Consider the following 12,809-nt stretch of genomic DNA (forward strand, 5'->3'; position numbering starts at 1 on the left):
GGCCCTTACATAAGCAGCCTGATTTTCAGAGGTGTAGCAAACTCATTGTTTGGAGAGCATAAGACAGCAGCACTTATTTTAAAACAACTTCATATCAAGCCAATGTGAAGCAAAATGGTCCAGAAACCCTGGTGGGGGTAGCAGGCAGTTTCTGCCATGACACATCAGTGCCAACTTGTTGGGGAAATGAATTTTTTTAATTCTCTCCCATTACAGTAAATTCTGCAATGTGCAACCTCTTGCTTTAGCAAAATTTGATTCAACACAAATAAATTGGGTTGTCTTCAGCCTCACCATCTCTTCACAGAAAGGAAGAAGAGCATTTTTCAAGGTTTATCATCATGCCTCCTCCAGTCTTTCGGTCAGAGCACCAAAAGGCTGAGATTTTTCATGTTGAACTCTTCCCAATAAAAGAAATCTAAGTTTCATTCAAGGCAAAGAAAAATGTTTTCTTGAAAGTTTGAAGTTTCATTATATCCAGACTGTTTGCCATGTTTTCATAAGGGCACACAGTGACAGGACAAGGGGAATGGCTTCCCACTGCCAAAGGCCAGGGTGAGATGGGATATTGGGAAGGAATTGTTCCCTGGGAGGGTGGGGAGGCCCTGGCACAGGTTTCCCAAAGCTGTGGTTGCCCCTGGATCCCTGGAAGTGTCCAAGGCCAGCTTGGACGGGGCTTGGAGCAACCTGGGCTAGTGGAAGGTGTCCCTGCCCGTGGCAGGGAGTGGCACTGGATGGGCTTTAAGGTCCCTTCCAACCCAAACCATTCCATGATTCCATGATTATGATCTGCATGTGCCTCCTTAACTTTGCCAGGGAAGGGCAGAGCCAAGGGCTGTGCTGTTTCCATCTCAGCCATGCTCCTGCTGTAGCAGCCTTCCAGTCACAAGCTGGAAGCTCCGTGTGTGGGAGGACTGTGCATATTTAAAAGACTCTGATTTCACTAAGTGCTGCTGCACACACAGACTTCAAGGCAGACCCTCTGATTTGAACTGTTCTGATGAGTTCATGCACTCTGCACTAACAAATTACCTTACACGTGGAAGGAGATTTGAGGATCAGTGTAATTTTCTATGATCACAACTTCCCGTAAATGGTTCCATTTCCAGGCAAAGTACTTTTTCCAGGCAAAACCCACCATGCTCAGACAAAAGGAGCAGGAAGAGCATCTCTTCTGGGAAGAGTGAGGCTGCACCTCAGCATGTCAGGCAGCTCAAAACACAGTTTAAAACTATCAGAAAAGTGAGAGTTTACCCAAATCACTGAGTGGATCAATAAGCTATCACAAGGCCTGCTCTCACCTTGCCTGATACAGTGTCTGCCCCTGGAAACAGCCATCCAGAAAGTGTCCTAGGATGCACCCAGAGCCACCAAAACACGTGGCTGCCTACACAAGCCCAATACTTATAAAAGTGTCAAGGCAATGGCCAGGTTTGCAGACACAGCTGAGTTAACCCAATGCCCTGAATGGGCTGTAACTGAAGTTTCTCCTTTAAAGTTTCTCCTTCAAAGAGCTGTGCTAAAAATTGAGTGGCAAATCACCATTCCTGATACAGCACAGAGACAAAAAGTTACTGTGCTGGAAAGGTGGTGTAAGTACAGAGTGTCCTAACAGCCCAAACCTCCAGTAACACTGAGTTAGTTTCCCTGCAGCACTATTTCCGTATTACCCAGCAAAGCACATTCTCTGCCTGCACTTTCAATATGCAAAGGGAATAAAAGCAACTGTCTGATCCAAGTTTAAAGTCTGTAAAAGAGCAGCTGGCAGAAACCAGCTGGCTGAGCCATGGAACTACCAAGGACAGAGATTCCTGTTCATATCACTATTTACATCCAGGCCCTGGAGTTCCTTGCTTTTTCCTGGTACTCAGTGAGATTTCCTTCTGGCTACTGTGGGTACAAGGTAACTACACATTTCCTCACTGATAACATGACTGGAATTGGAGATGTGTATCACCTCCACTTGGGACAATGCCTTAAAATGCCTAAAAATCTAACAAAATCCACAAAAAATATGTTTATAAATCATAGTCATCCTGTTACACATCTCCCAGCTGGGTTCTCCTGCCCCTTCTGACTCTCTCTTAGTTTCTACAGGGAATTTTTACAACAGGCTGATGCACAGTCCTCTCCCATCTCTGCACAACTCCAGCACAGGAACACACAGAGCTGCTGAGCTGGCAAATCCCAGAGCTTTGCCTGTCACTTCTGACCTTTGGGGTTTGAATCACGTCATTTCATTACACAGGATTCCAACAAAGTTTTTCTCTTTCTCACCAGTCTCCTGGTGAGGAAAATGCTGTATGAGTGGATCAGATATTCCTCTTCTGCCACACTTCTTCCATCACCTGGAATATATGCTTGTGTTTTGCACGGTTGTTTTGAAAACAAAAAGTAAAAGATTTATTAATAGAGAATGAGTTACACATCACCAGAAGGCAACCTCTTTGTTTTCAGGGGGGCTGGATTTTTTTTCAAGTTACATTATTACATTAATTAATTACATTACATTTTATAAGTTACATTATCTGTTTTTTAAGGTTAAAAAAACCAAAAAATTACACTATGAAGCTTGCCCACAGTAACTCAGTGCAGACCAGGCCACGCTATGGGCAAATCTCTAAGTCAACTATGGAGCAGCCCAAGGCAAAAGCTTGGGTGTTGTTAAGCCATCAATCTCTTTCTCCAGACATGCTGCTCCTTCAAGGAAACAGGTTTCTTCCCATCTTACACCCACGTGAATGCTCAGCCACAACCCAGCCTTATTTTTAAATATTACAATTGTGACACCGCCAAAACAATCAGTTTATGATAAAACAGTTAAAAATTCTTCATCTGACCCACCTGAGGTTTTCCGTCACTGCAACACCTCTGAACACATTTCTGCATGTGTCCAAACTTACTCCACAATAAACAGCAGCTTTATCTGGGAAAAGGAGGTCTTGTAACACTGGCTTTTTTGTGCTTTACCCTGTTTTTTCAGGTTGTCAGATAAACACTACACTACTTCTGCACATCCTGACTGGAACATACCCTTTAGTTCCTTTCTCCAGTAACTATTTGGATGCCACCTCAACAAAAGACCACTACCTTTTGCAGTCACCACAATCCTCACCTGAGCAATGTGGGGCTCACAACTATCATCATCACCATCCTAAAAGGTTAACAGAATATTCTAACCCAGTCATGGGCATTAAGAACAGCCATGAAACTGTGTTGTTATGGCAGCTATGTCCATGTTCTCCCAACAGAAGCTTGACCTCATGCTGATTTAAGTCAGTCTGAACATATTGAATAAAGGCTACCCTAAAACAGGGATGCACCCTTTTTGGCAAAAGGGATTTTACAGTTGTGATATACTTTTGTCTGTGGCTGTATCAGCAAGAAAGAGAACCCTGTCTAGCTCTGTGGTCTGAACCCTTTCTGACAATGACAAAAATAGCACGGTGTGCCAGTCAAGAAATATCCATAATGGCTGAATTCAGGTTCTGTGCACAGAGCCAGCTGGAGGTTTGCTTGGCACCTCACACATCCCAACTGAGCCTGGCAGAGGAGAAATAAGTGGCACCTAGGCTGCAGCATAGGAAGAAACCACCCCAGCCCAGGAGGACAAGTTCATCTACCCCATTTCCTGCCTCCAAAAGCCAAGGGAAGGCTCTGCAGGCAGCCAACCCTCACCAGAGCAGTGTCACCAGCCCCCCTGCTGACAGCACACAGGGGGGGTTCTCTGCCATAGCCCACATAGGATTTCTCTTGTGCAAATGCATCAAGGAATATTTTTTAACCAGAACTTTGGCAACCACTGTGCCATGGCAGGGAGTTCTGTGGTTTAATTCTGTGGTTGCAGAAGGCAACACCAGCTACTCTGCACTTTGCATGTCTCCCTAATTCCTTTCTTCAAACAGCCAGGTGTTCACTGCTTCAGTGACACCTGAACCTTTAATTCCAGCTGCGACTTTATGAACACTCCATCCTCCACTCCAACATCTTGTTTCAAGCATAACAGTTCCCACTCGACCTTCTCTCTCACTGCATCTCTGATCAACTCTGTTCCACTTCTCTTATGCCACCTTAGAATTATAGAATCCCAGAATGGTTTGGGTTGGAAGGGACCTTAAAGACCATCCAGTGCCACCCTCTGCCATGGGCAGGGACACCTTCCACTAGCCCAGGTTGCTCCAAGCCCTGTCCAACCTGGCCTTGGACACTTCCAGGGATGCGGCAGCCACAGCTTCTCTGGGCAGTTGAGGATGTAAATTGAGAAAGTCAGATCACAGTCAAGATTCCCAGTGAGGACAGAATGCCACAGAAATGCACAAAGGCACAACAATTATTTTGGTTCTTTTTTGCTTTCCTAACTATTCCTCTAATTCCATCTGATGCCTAGGCATGCCTCAGGATGCTAAGCTAACTTCCACGGGTCTCTTACAACCTTAAGATCTCGTTCTTGAGCAGTAAAAGCTAGGTCAGAGCCTAATTCCTATGTACTGGATGTTAAGATTAAATTGTATTTAATCAACACTAAATTGAACTGACATTTTATCACCCAAGTTCACTGGAGCCTTCCAGTATTCCCTCCAGCTGCCCTATGTGGTTATTACCCTGAACACCTTCCTTGGGTAGCCTCACAGTCCAGATGCTCTTGCTTCAGATTATTCCTAAGTGATCTGGATATAGGAAGAACAGGTGGAAAGACTGAGTAGTGAAATCTCCAAAGCAGAGAAAAATATTTCAACAATGTTATTTATCCCCTACACTTATTTCATATACTTTAATCAAATATTTGCTTGAGATGGGCATCCCTGTTATTTTACAGCTGCTTAAGTCTCTTTAAAAGTCTCTGGTAAGTATTCCTGCCAAAATCCCAACAGATTGTGTCAACCAGATCCCCTTTTCTGACTTGCTCTTGACTCCTACAAGGAAATTTAATAGATTTCCAAGGCAGACTTCACCTTAAAAGAACTGTGGTGAATCTTATCCCCACATGCAATGTGTGCATCTGCCCTGGCTCTCAGCATAGGAATTTCAATCTCCACCAAACACCAGACAAATATTTCACTAGGAACTTCTTCAACAGAAGGTCACAAATCTGTGGGGGGTGGAGAAGTGGTGCTTGAAGTGGAAAAAGAAATCAAGCATCCACTTTTTTTTTTTTGGCAAAAGGGACGAAAAACACGAAGCAACAAAAATTCATCCAGACAAAGGGCCCATCCACCTCCTGTGTGTGCAGGGAGACCTCTCCAGTGGCAGGGAGAGCATGTCCTGCTCCACCTGCCAGCCAGGCCTGCCCAGCATGGCTGGGGAATAAGCACCTTACATAACAGTGTATTTCCAGCACTACACACTGAACTGCTTCCTCTATCCTGGAGAAGGTATTTTTGGATCTGTTCAAATGCTACTGTGTTCTTCCAGGGCTTTGCATTCTTCTGCTCAGAAATTGCATAATCTGATGCCATAGGAAATAAGTGATGTTGCATAATGACTCTCATATTCACTGCAGGATTTGGGGAATGCACTTCTCTGTGGGAGGGCAGCTCTGGGCAGAGGTCCTTGGCTTTGGAGGAAAGGAGAACCCATCAGCCACCGACCTCTGGGGAACAGGGGGAACAAACCAAGGACCACACTTACTTCCAAAAAAAAAATCAGTTTAACTTTAATCACCCATTTGCTATTTGTTTCCCTTCCCTCTGGCTGCCACGTGTCATGGCCTACATGCACACATGGAACACCAGCAGTTTCACAGTGTTCTGACACCTCACTGACCATTGATACCCTCCACCACAAGCCCATCAATATATTGCCAAACATTCAGCTGCTACAAAGACAGACTAAATGCTGATTAGCCTTTTATACGGCTGAATTACTGTTGGAATCTGTCTCAGATCAAAATTTAGAAATGACCTTAAGTTACACTTTTCTCTTTTGTCTTTCCAGTTGTTTTCATGGTAGGATCCAGTCACAGGTTCCAGGCTCCGCTCTGCTCCTTTTCTGTTCATCCTTCCCAATTCTGCACTTTTACCTCATTGAAGATCCACATTACATTACTAAATAACCAAAGTATAGTCACTAAAGGACAGTGACTAAATAACAACAGATTTAAGGACTCAAATTCAAATATTTTACAACAACGAAGCCCAGGAAAATCTCCAAGTTCAGTTCACAGAGGCCTTACAGCCTCACTGACCTTGCTACATGATGCCATTAAATGTTCCAGTCCTACCAACAAACAATACCTTGGAATTTTCCCCACTTACAGCACTGAAACGTCATATTTTCCTCCAAGGACTAGCGTTAAAATTAATTAATGTCTGAAAGATCTTTGAGGATGGAGATCAATATCACAGTGCTGTTCTCAGGAATCCAGTGAATGAATCAAAGTCTCACTTTAACTCACGTGAGGCGTCAGACCGGTCTCAGGTAAATTCGCTCACTCCCACGTTTGTTTTTATTTTTATAGTAGACATGAATTATTCAATATTTGCAAAGCACATCTGACATGTAAAAGCTACTCACACGAACTTCTCAGCACTAACAGCTTCATGCCCAGTATTAAATAACTGAACAACTACCCATGGAAGTACCAAAATTCCCGGGGCACGTGCAGCGCTCTGGACTCTGTCCCAGGTCCCAGGACCTGATGGGAAGGGCAAGGACACTGGAAATCCAGCTGGTAGATCTCAGATGAGGAATGACAGTAGTACTCAGATGTATTTAGCAAGCACCATACACAGCAAAGAGGATTATTGCTCAACAGAGCCGAGGCACAATGCCCTGCTCAGGAGCCTGGAGTAAGCCTGTATTAGTGACACAGAGTAAGGTGTGAGCCTGCTCCGAGGCCACCACGGGCTGGGAACACCATCAGGGCACACAGGCAGCACAGTCCCAGAGCAGAGAGCCACACAGGAGCCCCAGAGGCCTGGCAGGACTCGTGGCACCCAGCACCCAGCCCCTGGTGCATCCCCACTGGATGGGCTACAGTGGATAACCCAATACTGGGGGATCTGTGCTGGATTTTCTGTGTGTCAGCAGAAAAGTCACAGCTGTGCAGCTGCATTACTGACTGTGGTGTCCCCCAGAAGGTAACAGAGTATGGGACTGGGGACAGGAAAGGACAAGTGTGCCAGGCACGAATACAGTGTCCACACAGACAACTCCATTCCTCCAGCCCACTGTGCTGGAAAAGGTCCAGCCTCTCACCCACACCAGGACTTTCTCCTTCCTTCCCTCACAGCACCCCTCCAACTGCTCCAGGGGAACCAGCACCAACAACTACAGCTTCACCAGGGGGTTATCAACCATATACTTGACACAGACACATCTACTCTTCCCCCTGGCCTACACCCAACTGTTGCTAAAGCCTTTGAACCCCCTCCAGTCACCGAATTCTCAGCTGAAGTTGTAAGCAGGGAAAGAGGACAGAGGTCAAAACACACACTGAGTATTTATAGGGGTGGGAGTAAGCACACACAGAGCTGCTGCTCCCAGCCCACCACAGCACTTCAGCTGCAGCTGCCACCCTGCCATTCCACCCTGAGTACTCTGTGTTTTGGGTGAAATATTTACTCCCCCCTCCCCAGGAAATGGGAACGATTTGCTGCAATGTCACACAACAGGAGACTACAAAAGCCTAAGCCCCTGCACGAATGGATAAAAACCAAAGTCCCATAAGCTGGACAGGGCTTGGTAAAGTGCCAAACTCCGAGAGCTTCAGAGGTAACATTTCCCTCAGCTGGCTCGTTTTGAGTCAGTTATGGCTGAGAACTCACTGGAAGTTGTACAAGCAGTAAACCTGCTGCTGTTTTCCTCCAAATACAGGATTCTCAGGTGAGAGCTTGGCTAAAAGGCTCAATGCCCCTTCCCCTGCCTGCCCTGGCCCCAGGGACCAGGACTGAAGAGCAAAGTGTTCACACAAGCCACGTCAGATCTCTTAATTTTATACAAAAAAAGCTTCACTTTAAAACTGTGCCATTTTAAGAAGCCCTACTCTAAATCCCCTCCCCACATCTTGACTGCACAGTCTGGAACAGGTACCAGGTGGGAACAACTCCAGTCTAATCACTCATCACCTCATTTTTGCTGAAAAAAAAAAAGTCCTAAGAAAACAGGAAATACTGTAAAATCTTTCTTATCCTGCCACTGCTTAGAGCAGACCCATGTTTAAATAACTACTAATTGTGAAAGGGCTTACCTAGGAAGAGATTTTCAAATAAATCATTACTCAATTTTCTGATCCACTGGAGATAAGCCACTTACCAAATCTTTACAACAGCAGACAAAAGAGGGAGGTTAAAAATGCAACCAAAAAAACCCCCAAACATGGTCAAACACAAATTCACAAATAGCTGAGGAGCAGTGAGAGTCCCTACCATATATTCTGTGCTAGAAGTTACTTGCTAATTCCAGGCACAGGGGTCAAAATGAATGCCAGCTATAAATTTAACTATCAGGCAGCAGGGGACAAAGACAAATCTGAATGACAGGACCATTCTGGATCAAAGACTCACACTGGAGGCCCCAAAGACAGGAAACAAAACTGGTGTTAAAGCAAAACAAACAAACAAAACCCCCACTACATCAAAATCCGGATTTATTTGTATTTCTCAGCGGAAGGCTGTCACAGCCAGAGGTTCAAAGGGCTGCCTCTCTCTAGAAACAAAACCCGCATACATTTGGGGACACAACAAAAAGGACAGTGACAAAAACTTTTCAACCCATGACAACTCTACCCTCCACATTTTAGGGCATCCCGAGGTGTCAGTGGCTGCACACAGAGCAGGCACTGGGAAAAGTGCCCACGTGTCCCTGTCAGACCGACTGAACCTCTCTCATTTCAAATATTTACATGTTTTCTCCCTCAAAATTATTTATCAAAATACATTCCCTCAGCTGCTTCTACTGAACAGACTGCCTATTGCTAAAATCAGTATATCCAAACACATGGGCCTGATGTCATCTTTCTCCAGATCTACTTAAAATACCCCCTTTTTTTTTCATTTACTTAAGAGAGACATGTGGTTTGACATGATTAAGCTATTGCAGTACTTAAACCACCCCCCCAAAACAAAAATAAAGAGCAGCTCCTCTTTTCATTGGGAGAAAACATGACATCATGCCCCATTCAGGTGAGCAGGAATATGACAAATCTTGCCCCAGTGAACAGTATCGTTAACTGCAAAGGTACTCCCAGTTCCCTCATTTATTAGGAAAATGAGGGGTGAAAATCATGTGTTCAGCACACCAGAGACAGCTCAGGCTGCTATTTGCAATAATACAAGAACAAATTCCTGCCTGGCTGACTGAAAGAAAACACATCTCCTTCATCTCAGAAATAAAATTAAATTATTAATCACCGTAGCACAACAGAAGAACTGTTTTATTAGCCCACAAGGAATAAAAATTACAGTTTTGCCTATAAGGTAAAAAATACAATTCTGCCTCTTTATACTATCTCTTGTAATTCTTATGTCATTGCCTGCATATTCCATTTATATCCATTCTCCACTGCCATTCCCTTCCCCTTTAAAAGGGGGGCACAGGAAGATAACGTGCAAAATTGCAAGTGAAAAATGTCTATCACACCGACAGGCAAAGGCCAGGCCAGCTCTCAGATTGATATGCAGTGATGGATAAATTAAGGTTTCACATCTCTCCTCTTCCCTCTCTCAGCATCATTTTTTCAGCCCTTTCACATCACAAATGCAACATCCATCTGTCCTTCCGAAATAAATGGCGAAAGGGGAGCGCTGACCATGGAACACACACACACACACACAGACCCACACACCTCACAAAAACCACATTTTCCTCCGGATACTCACGGGGATGAAGATTTCCTATGTGATGCTCCATTTTCTCGCTTTAAAAAGATGGAAGAGGGGGGGGGGGGGAGAAAAAAAATTTAAAAAAAAAAAAATAAAAAAAAAAAAAAAGGAAGTGTTGCAAAATAAAAGGAAATTCCACCCACACAATCCTGCAGCCTGCTGCAAAGAAGCACAGAGCGTGCTGACGTCACGGATTCATGAATGGATGGAAATCGGGATGCTTGGAGATTCGGCGGCTCCGGCTGGGGCTGGGCACCGGCAGAGGGGAGAGGGGGGCAGCCAATCCCAGCCAAAGCCAGGCACCCGACTGCCTGAGCCCCCCGGAAAATGGCATCAGTGCTGCCACCCCGGGGGGAGGACCAGCGAGGACATCCTCCGATAGCCCCGAGTCTGTGCCGCTCCTGGGGAACAGCAGCGTGTCAAATAACAGCCATCTGGTGCATGAATCAAATGGGTTTGGTAATCAGAAAAGGAGTTTATCATCTCCCCGGCTTCTTGCAGGGTTACAAACCCGGGGTATTATTATTAAAATAACTAAATATAAGCATGTACTGGAAGGAGGCAGCAGGGAGAACAATAGGAGGCTTGTGTTTGATTAGCGATGCAAAAGCACCAGCAAAATAAAAATAGGAGCACTGACAAAATCCTGCATTCAGCTCCAGTCAAACATTCCCAGCAGCGGGCAGACGAGCTCACAACACTCGGGAACACTCAGAAACAAAGATTGGAGCAGGCAGTTTCACACCCGGGGCTACACAAGGAATGGTGGGCACAGCACCCACGGCTCCCAGCCCACCAGTCATTCCCATTCCAGCTTCAATTCCAAGCCAATGGAACACACTCAGTTGTGCAGACCACGTGCAAGGGCACCCAAATGGATGGCAGAGTCCTGGTGAATACTCACAAGAGCAGCTCTGATTAACTTAGACCTGGACAGGGGAAGAGCACAAGTCATGCTTTGTTTTTGTATCCTTGAAATACAGGGGATGGAGTGGAGGGATGAGCATAGCCAGGAATGAAGGTCAAGGTTTGAAGGATAACCTGGGCTGTAAGCTCTGCAATAACACTGTCTCAGGGTTGACCAGAATTCATCCTTTTGGACTTTAAAACTCCTTCTGAACAATCTGCAGCCTCCAAATTATTAAGACACATGATTTCCATATTTTCACCACACCTTCTCCTAGCAAGGAAGAAGCAATTATGCTATAACGGGTTGTCCCAAAATTTACTCTGCTGGTGCACATCTTAAAAGAAAGCCTGAGAGAATCCCACCTTTCCTTATAGGAAGTGGGTAACATCCCAAAATAAACCAGGACTGGATGTAACAACAACAGATCTGGGTTGAGAAATCAGGGATTTTGTTCTACTTGATCTCATGTGAACCAGCACCACTGACACCAGTTCCTGTGGAGGGAGAAGGGCTTGGATTCTGCACTGTGGTTTCTGAGTTGAGTTGGCCAGAGAAAATTAAAAGGAATGCAAATTTCTTGTTACCTACCTCCAAGATCAAGGAAAGCCCCAGGTGACTTTCGCTGAAGAAATATCTCCTCTCTAAGATTTAAAAGTCACCAAAGCACCAGATTTCTACCCAGACAGCACAACAGCTGCACTGCTGTGCCCCAGGGGAAGCAGGAGGGGAGGTGTGGAGAGAGATGTCCCTTCTCCAAAGGGATCACTCTGTGCCACCATTTCAAATCCCAGTTGCACCTGCTTTGACTCCCTGCCTTGCCTTCCCTCCCCCTGCAGAGCCCAGCCCTCAGCCAACACCACCACCATGGGACAAAAACAGCTTCCAGATTTCCCTGGCATTTTCAAAACAGACCCAAAAACGTTATTTTACTCCTGTGCCCTAAAGCAAAAAGGGATAAATTCAGGAACTGGAAAGGGGAGCACAGTAGCACATGCAAGAAGTGGAAGAAAAGGAAGAGAAATACCACTGTAGAATGAGAAAAGTCAGAATAAAAATAGAAAGGAAAATAATTTTCAGAGGTTTCCAAGGGTTAATTGCAGTGACATTAAAAAAAAAAAAAAACCAGCAGGGAAAATAAGTGGGAACAAAACCCCAGGAAGACTCCAGGGGAAGAAAGTAGCTTGCACATAAAATTTCAGATTTTATTCTCTGTGGTGGTTTGGTTCAGCACCCCAACACTCAATTTCATCTATGTCTCAAGAGCTCAGACTAAAATTTTCAAGCACAAAGGTCCTGAATTTAAGTGAGATAACTACCTTAACTCATTGTGAAATAGAAAAAGCAATGTCCCCAAAATTATGTTGGGTTGCAACCAGTTGGGTATTTTCATAGTACACATTGCACAGTTCTTTTGATGCACCACTAGTGAGTAAATAAGTTGATCGAGATTAGAAAGAAAAATAATTTTCCTCCTTCTGAGACAAAAACACTGGCAAAAGCAGGGAACTCTGGGAAGATGCCTGAATACGATTTTATGCATAAATTTAGTTCAGTATTAATGTGAAAATAGAAAAAAAAAAAGTACCAAATACAATAAAGGTAGAAGACACTAAAAATCCAAAGTTCATAAGGGACCACACAACTGCCAGTGAAAAGCTGACAGGCAACAGGATTTCTGAAAGGGCAACCAAGTAACTAGACCACTAGCAGAAATAACAGGCCAAACTGGTGGAAATGGGTGCTAGAAGTATTAAAAAAAAAAATATCTGTTCACTGTATTTGAAAAAGACAGGATAATTAAGTATTTCCAAGCCAATTAACAACTAATAGGAATGTTATCCAGCATCTGCTAGGCATAACGTTTCTAGCTGGCACATCACGTTGATTTGAGCCCAGTCCTAAAATAATCATTTAACAAGTTCTCCAATCCTGTGACCTTCAATTTTAATAAACTGGCGAATGACTAAAATTGCCCAAGACTGAGGATACCAATATTATGCCAATACTCAAAAATAGCAAACATTTGTTATTTATAGGCCCTGGGAACTTGATGGCGATCTTGGGCAAAACTCCTGAAC

The 12,809-nt window shown here is 44.5% G+C and overlaps 1 protein-coding gene across 6 annotated transcripts in view; it reads right to left on the bottom strand.

The window, feature by feature from the left end:
- The window catches only part of MAP3K13 (mitogen-activated protein kinase kinase kinase 13), a 71,556-nt gene that overhangs the window by 27,289 nt on the left and 31,458 nt on the right, over nt 1-12,809 (bottom strand). Inside the window, exon 1 of one of the 6 annotated variants that reach the window (XM_051781773.1) lies at nt 9,819-11,520. The exons of the other annotated variants lie outside the window; for them this stretch is intronic. The gene's annotated coding sequence lies outside the window, so the exon portion shown is untranslated. Of the gene's footprint in view, nt 1-9,818; nt 11,521-12,809 lie in introns of those variants that run through there. 6 annotated transcript variants of the gene reach the window in all.

The sequence above is a fragment of the Manacus candei genome, unplaced genomic scaffold, assembly GCF_025592945.1.
Source record: "Manacus candei isolate 608988 ecotype Guabito, Panama unplaced genomic scaffold, ASM2559294v1 h1tg000015l, whole genome shotgun sequence".
Taxonomy (NCBI): domain Eukaryota; kingdom Metazoa; phylum Chordata; class Aves; order Passeriformes; family Pipridae; genus Manacus; species Manacus candei.